Below are 7928 nucleotides of genomic sequence, written 5' to 3'. Positions count from 1 at the left end.
ATGATTGGGTGACACTCACCCACACTGGTGAAAGTGATCTTCTTTAGTCGTTCTACTGATTCAAATGCTAATCTCTTCTAGAAACATCCCCACAGTCACACCCAGAAACAATGTTTTGCCAGCTATCTGGGCATCCCTTAGCCCAGTCAAGTTGACACATTAAAAATTAACCATCACAACAGCAGAAAGGAATGGTCAAGCAGGAGCTGTGTGGTGCCTGTGTCTCTCTGCCCTGGCATCCATTTCTCCCCACTCCTTAGCTTCCTAAGAGGCACCTGGTCTAGGGTTTGGCCTTCATCCCTAATGGGCATTTCCTGACACAGTGGCCAGTAACCCAGGGGAACATGACCTAAGATGCCAAAATAGATACACACCCCTGGAGTACAGTATCATAAAAGAAAGATCCAAAAATGGAACAACATATATCATCTAAAGCAAAATTATTGGAATAGATTTAAAGTTTAACCTTAAAATGCTTATTATTTGCATTTATTTTAATAGAAAAGGAAGATTATTGGTCATAGGAAAGGGGAAGAATATGCCATTATTTTAAAGAACTAAGTAGGACTATTAAGTATGAAAGCTTTTCATTGAAATAAAGAACACAGTAGATGCAGTGTGTGGCACCAAATGCCAGACAAGGGCAGTGGTGGGCGCTGTGAGAAGTAGTCCACACACATGGAAAACAGGCAGTCTACTGGATGCCAGCTGGTGGCAGCCATTGGCAAGGGGCCCCCTGCTATCATAAAACCTCCTGAATCTTCAACAGAAGCCAAAATCTGTTTATCTGGAGGGTTTTGTTTGTTTGTTTCTTTTAATGTGGATTCTCCACACTTTTAAATATTGGCTCAATTAAAAAAATATATTAGCAAGTGCCACCAATCACGTCTGTGGGCCAGTCTCAGCCAGTGGACTGCTGGTTTGCAAACAGGTACACACACGATTCTAAGTCATGAAGTTCTGACTGACCCAGCTGATTCATAATGTGTGAGCTGCTGAGTGTCTATGTTGTAATTCTTTTTCACACTGAGGATCAATTATAGGATGAATTAAACTGAATGTGGTATTAGCTACATGCCTAACTCACAATGGACTCCCATCATTTAACACCCAATATGTGTCAGGTGCTTTACATACATTATTTCATCTAATCCTTGCAACACCTCTCTTCAAGAGAGAATTATCTCCATGTTACTGTGAACTGAGGCTCAGACAGACTAAAATCAGAGCAGCACAGCTGTGAGCCGTGGCACCCACGGTCCTGTGCCTGGGATAGATGGGCTGAGATACGGTCATGTAAGCCCTGGAGGTGACAGGTGGACCTGGAGCCCCACCCTCTGCTTACCCCAGCGTAGCACACAAATATTATGATTTTCTACACCAGGCCTCAGGTGTGAAGGCAGATGGTTTGAAATACTCACTTCCTACCCTGTAAAAAGAAAAATGTAGGTCATCCAGAAATTTCTTGATTGAAAAAAACCTTTATATTATATAATATCATTATTGCTGGGTAGACAAAGCATGTTCCCTTGTAATACATTCTAAGAAAACTGCGCCTGCCCCTTAATATCAATTAAGATATCTTAAACTGCTAGTAACTGCAACTGGCACAAATTGGCTTACACAGTAAGCAAATCTGTTTTCTCATAACCGGAAGTGAGGAGGCAGGGCAGCCTTCAGGGGTGTTGGCTCAGTGGTCACAGTTTCGCCAAGGACCTGGGTTCTGTCCCTCTCTCCACCCTGTCATTCTCAGGGTTACCCACCTCCTCGGACTGGAAGCAGATGGTGGGGGCAGCTCAGAGTATCATATCCAGGCAATGAAAGAGACCGTCTCTTCCTGTGATCTACTCTAGACCTGAGAAAACGTTTCCCAGAAGCCCCTTGATGTTTGCTGAACCCCTGTTGGACAGAATTGGGTCGCAGCCCATCCGAGGCCAATCAGCAGCGGGGAGAGCAGGGTCACTCTCAGTCCAGGTGGGACTGGTCACACGGGCTGGGAGAGATGTACAGTGACAAAGTGGGGGCAGGGGTGGAGATTTTTTAAGAAGGAATAAAGAGGAAATGGACCCTGGATAGGCAATCTGCTGTGTCCACCACACTGGGAAATTGTCACCTCTTCTGTAGTAAGTAGACTTTATATTGGTTCTGCAATAACAATTAATGGTGTTATTTTTGTATTATGCATCTGTCTCAAATGCAGATGCTGAAGGAATTGTCAGTGTAATGAACACTGTGGGGACTGTCAAAAGAAACAATTTGTATGGAGAGAGGGCAAAGTGAAATTCGTATGTTCATCAGTGATTTGAGGTGAAAACTTCATAAAAAACAAAAACACAGAGTGCACACTTAATAAATACAAATTTTGCAAGTGATACACTTTTAGTGAAATAACTCTATTCCTCCTTCCTCCCCAGCTCCTTGCCAGAGGCCTGGTGTCTGGAGGCTGTCCCCCAGTTCTTGTCTCAGCGTCCCACCAGTCTCCCTCCTATGCTGCCCATGCCCAGCATACTCCCGGGCAAATACAGGTCCTCTGCCTGGAGAGATATACAGACACCAGGGTGAATGGGAGTTGGGGAGATAGAACATAGTCAGGTCTTATGTCTTACATATAAAATCAGGTTTGTGCCACTGTCATGTGACCCTGAAGGGGTGTGACAGTGGCCACGCACCCCAAGCCTCTGGTGGAGAAGGTTCTGTTTGAGTGTGGTCAGGTGTGGCAGGAGACCTGTCCCCAAATCAGGACGCTGTGAGCAAGCTGGCTGGGGCTGCAGGCAGCAGAACTTGGTGAAGAAACGCCACAGTGTTAAGTTTGTCCAAGGAGGAAGAATGGCCTGGAGATGTCCCCCCAGCCCCCAAGACTTGGAGGCGGGATTGGGGTGGCTGGAGGGGGACAGAATGTGGAGGAATATGGTGGCCATGGAGGGAGTCAGGTGATGCCTCAGAGGGATGTGGTCTTGGGGGGAAACCAAGGGGTGGGGGTGTTTGTGAGGCTGGTCAGGACGTCATGGGCCAGACACCTGGGACCCTGAGTTGGGGGTCAGCCATGTCTCCCCAAAGCAGAAGCCCCATACTTGTGAGTGTCAGGACAAGAGCTTAAAACAGCGAGAGTGGAAGCAGGGCAGCTGCTTTGCCAGCCTGCTGAGAACAGACCGTGAGGGCCACGTGGGGTTTGCAGGTGGCTGTTCCTAGGGTAGAAAAGAGAAGAGAAAAGCTGAGCTGTATACAGAGTTGACCAGGTGTGCAGCACCCAGAGGGGGGTAAGGAGGGCCCCCTCCCACAACGATGGGCCTTAAAGGGCTTGTCCTTTGCAGAGACCACCTGAGGGGGGTCAGGAGGAAGGCAGTGGTGGGACTGGCAGGTCAGCAGCCAGAGCAGGCTGCCATGGGAGAGGCAAGGGGCCCTGCAGGGTGGTAGGCCCATGGGCCAGTACTGAGGGGTCCCAAGCAGACCCGGAGGTGCATCGTCAGCACCAGCAAGAGGTGAAGTGGCAGAGGAGGCAGGGGAGGGCTTCCAGACTCTTGATCATATTAAGAAACGAGCCCGTGAATCCCCAAACCCAGGTGCCAAGTGCAGGAGCCAAGGGGATTTCTGGGAGCAAGTGCAGATTGACCTCACTCTAGGGGAGGGCACCCAGTGCACCCCAAGGATGGAACAAGCTACCCTGTGGTGGAAGGGAGGACAGGGACCCCCACACATCTGGAGGGCCCGTGCCCAATGCCATGAGGACAAGTCTTTCCCCTGCTCACAGGTGCCAGTGTAGGCAGGAGGAAAGGACTGAGAGGACATTCCTCCTGGGGACTTGAACTTTGAATTGACTGAATATTTACTAGATAGAAACTGGTTCAGATTGAGAGAGACTGTTCAAGCTGGAGGAAAGGGAAATGTTGTTAACTAGATGGTAAAGTTTCTTCACCTGGAGGGATGGGGGGCCCTGAAGAAGGTTTGATCAATTGTGAAAATAGAGACTGATGGAGTTTGGATGTGTTGTCCCCTCCAAAAGCCATGTGGAAATTTGATCTCCAATGTGGCAGTGTTGGAAACTGATTGGGTCATGGGGGTGGATCCCTCATGAATGGATTAATGCTCTGCCTGGGGGACGGGGGATTAATGAGTGAGTTCTCGCTCTATTAGTTCCCACTAAAGCTGGTTGTTTAAAGGACCCTGACACCTTCTCTGTCTCTCTCTCTCTTGCTTCCTCTCACCATGTGATCTGCTTGTACCCACCAGCTGCTGCCACTTTCCACAATGAGTAGAAGCAGCCTGAGGCCCGTGCCAGATGCAGCTGTTCCAGAATCGTAAGCCAAATAAACCTCTGTTCTTTATAAATTACCCAGTCTCAGGTAATTCTGTTATAGCAACACAAAACGGACTAAAACAGAAAATTGGTACTGAGGAGTGGGGTGTTGCTTGCAGATACTTGAAAATGTGGATGCAGCTTTGGAACTGGGTAATGGGCAAAGGATGGAGGAGTTTGAAGGACTTAGAAGAAGAGAAAAAGATGAGGGAAAGTTTGGAAGATTTTAGAGATTGGTTAAACAGCTGTGACCAGAATGTTGATAGAAACATGGACAATTAAGACCATGTGGATGATGACGTCTCAGATAGAAATGAGGAACTTATCAGGAATTAGGGCAAAGATCACCCTTGCTACACCATAGCAAGGAATTTGGCTGCATTGTGTCCATGTCCTTGGTTTTTATGGAAGGTGGGACTTAAGAGTTGTGAACCAGAGTATCTGGTGGAAAAAATTTCCAAGCAGCAAAGCATTAAGGACGCTGCATGGTTATTTCTAACAGCCTATGCTGAGTTATGGCAGAAAAGGCATGATGTAAAGCCAGAATTTAAAAAAAGGAGCAGAGCAAAAAGATTTGGAAAATTTGCAGCATGGCCATGTGGTAGAAAGGCAGAGAGCATGAAATGGTGCAGCCCAGCAATCATTAGCTCAGAAGATTAGTACAAAAGAAAGGGATTATCAAGAGGAGGAGAAAAGGGCACTGAAGGCATTGCAGAAGCCTCTGGGGTCAACCCTTCCATTTCAGACCCAAAGGCCTAGGGAGACAGAATGGTCATGGGGAACAGGCCTGAGGTACCCTCCATGGGCTCACTGCCCAGGGCCACCTCAAGAAGCCGCTTCCAGCACCAGCACCCCAGCTGCTTTGGCTGCTCTGGCTGTGGCTAAATTGGCCCCAGGTGTGGCTGGATATACAGCTCTGGAAAATACAAGCCGGAAGTCTTGGTGGCATCCATGTGGTGTTAGGTCTGCAGGCTCACAGAATGCCAGAGCTGGGAAGGCTTGGGAGCCTCCATCCAGATTTCAAAGTATGTATGGAAAAGTCTGGGAGCCCAGGCAGAGACCTGCTGCAGGGTTGGAGCCACTGCAGAGGCCATCTACTAGACCAATACCAAGCAGGAAAGTGGGGTCAGAGCCCCCACAGAGAGCCCCCACCAGGGAAATGTCTAGTAGAGCCAATGCAGCAGGGCTGCCACCAGGAACCCAGAACTTCAGGGCCACTGGTAACACGCAACGCAGGCCTGGAAAAGCCACAGACACCAGCGTGGCCCACTGGGCTGTGCCTGAGCAAGCTGTGGGAACAAGGCTGCCTGATGCTTTGGGGGCCCAGATGCCCAATTGTGCCCAAGATGCAGGACTTGGAGTCAGAGAACATTATTTTGGAGATTCAAGACATAATGTCTGCCCTGCTGGGTTTCGGACTTGTTTGGGGCCTGTTTCTCCTTTCTTCTGGCCTATTCCTCCCTTTTGGAATGGGAATGTATACCCAATGTCTGTTCCACCATTGTATCTTGGCAGTAGATAAATTTGGTTTTGTTTTTTAGGTTCACAGCTGGAAGGACTTTTGCTTTTGGTCTCAGATGAGACTTTGGACTTTGGACTTTTAAGTTGGTGCTGGAGAAAGCTAAGACTTTTGGGACTGTTGGGACAGAATGATCGCATTTTGTATGTGAGAGTGACATGAGTTTTGGGGGGCCAGGGGCAGAATGATGGAGTTTAGATGTGTTGTCCCCTCCAAAACTCATGTGGAAATTTGATCTCCAATGTGGCAGTGTTGGAAACTGATTGAGTCATGGGGGCGGATCCCTCATGAATGGATTAATGCTCTCCCTGGGGGAGGGGGGATTAATGAGTGAGTTCTCCCTCTATTAGTTCCCGCGAGAGCTGACTGTTTATAGGACCCTGGTGCCTTCTCTCTCTCTCTCTTGCTTCCTCTCACCATGTGATCTGCTTGTACCCGCCAGCTCCTGCCACTTTCCGCCATGAGTAGAAGCAGCCTGAGGCCCGTGCCAGATGCAGCTGTCCCAGAATTGTAAGCCAAATAAACCTCTCTTCTTTATAAATTACCCAGTCTCAGGTATTCTGTTATAGCAACACAAAACGGACTAAAAGAGAGACTAAGCCATATTTCCTTTGCACTATTCAGTTATCTGCTGTTAATATTGACATGACCAACAAGCTGTTTTATAAAAATAAGTGTATATGTTACATACACTATTTCTACTTTTTTTTTAATAGAACAATATTTTGTGGATATTCTTCTAAGCCAGGACTTAAAAATCTGTCCCTTTTTAAAACTGCTCCAGAGACTTCCATACTAACTTTTATTTAATTAGCCCCCTATTGATTGAGATTTAGATGAGGCTTATGTTTTTCCTATTATAAAGTAATTCTGCAATGAACATATTTGATTAGATATCTTTGTAAGAATATCTTTAGAATTAATTTCTAGAAATGGAATTGCGGGGACAAATGGTATATGTGTTTTAAATTTTGAGGAGTACTTCCAACATCTTTTGATATTAACGGGAACTTTGGAAAGTTACTTAGAGAAGCCATGGTGACAGCCACCTCCAGGGCTGCTGTGGAGAAAGGATGTGTTCTTTACCACCCAGTGTCCTTCTACAAGAATTGGAGCACAGTAAGTTAAAATTCTAGTGAATCATGATGGGGTATATTTACAGAGTTTATAAATTTCTGAATCCAGAACTGAGATTTACAATATGGTAACAATATAGGAATTTCAAATTAAATTAAATTTTGAATTAAATTAAGTTGCCTCAGAGAACCCAGAACAGAATATTTCTGAGGATGAAGCTCTGCAAGAGTCTTTGGCAAATAATTAACCAAAGAAAAAAATACATAAATTAGACATCATCAAAATTAAAACCTTTCATGCTTCAAAGGACACCATCAGAAAACAACCCACTGAATGTGAAAAATATTTGCAAATCATACATCTGATAAAAGACTTGTATTTAGATACATATAACAAATTCTTTCAACTCAGTAATACAACTGGACAGAGGATAAAGAAGAAACAGACATGGCCAATAGGCACATGAAGAGATCCTCAATGGCATTCATCACCAGGGAAATGCAAACCAAAACCACAGTGAGATACCTTCACACCAACTAGGAGGGCTAGAATAAAAAGACAGATAATAGTGGGTATTGGTGGGATGTGCGGAAATTGGAACCCTCACGCACTGCTGGAAGGAATGTAAAACGGTAGAGTCACTTTGGAAAACAACCTAGTGGTTCTTTAAAAGGTTAAGCATAGAGTTACAACCTAACCCAGAAATTCCACATTTCATTATTTCATTTCTTCTAAGAGAAATGAAAACGTACGTCCACACAAAAACTTGTGCACAAATATTCATAGCAGCATTATTCATAACAGCCAAAAGGCGGAAACAACTTAAATGTCCACTAAGTGATGAACGGATTAATAAAATGTGATCTCTCCATACAACAGAAGAGTATTTGGCCATAAAAAGGAGCGAAGTACTGGTACGTGCTACAACACGGATGAGCCTTGAAAACATCATGCTGCGTGAAAGAAGCCGGTCACAAAAGACTATATACTCATATGATTCCATTTATGTGAAATGTTCAGATTAGACAAATTTCTAGA

This window comes from Cynocephalus volans, chromosome 13 (assembly GCF_027409185.1).
Source record: "Cynocephalus volans isolate mCynVol1 chromosome 13, mCynVol1.pri, whole genome shotgun sequence".
In the NCBI taxonomy this organism is placed as follows: Eukaryota; Metazoa; Chordata; class Mammalia; order Dermoptera; family Cynocephalidae; genus Cynocephalus; species Cynocephalus volans.
Note: the sequence above shows the minus strand (reverse complement) of the source record.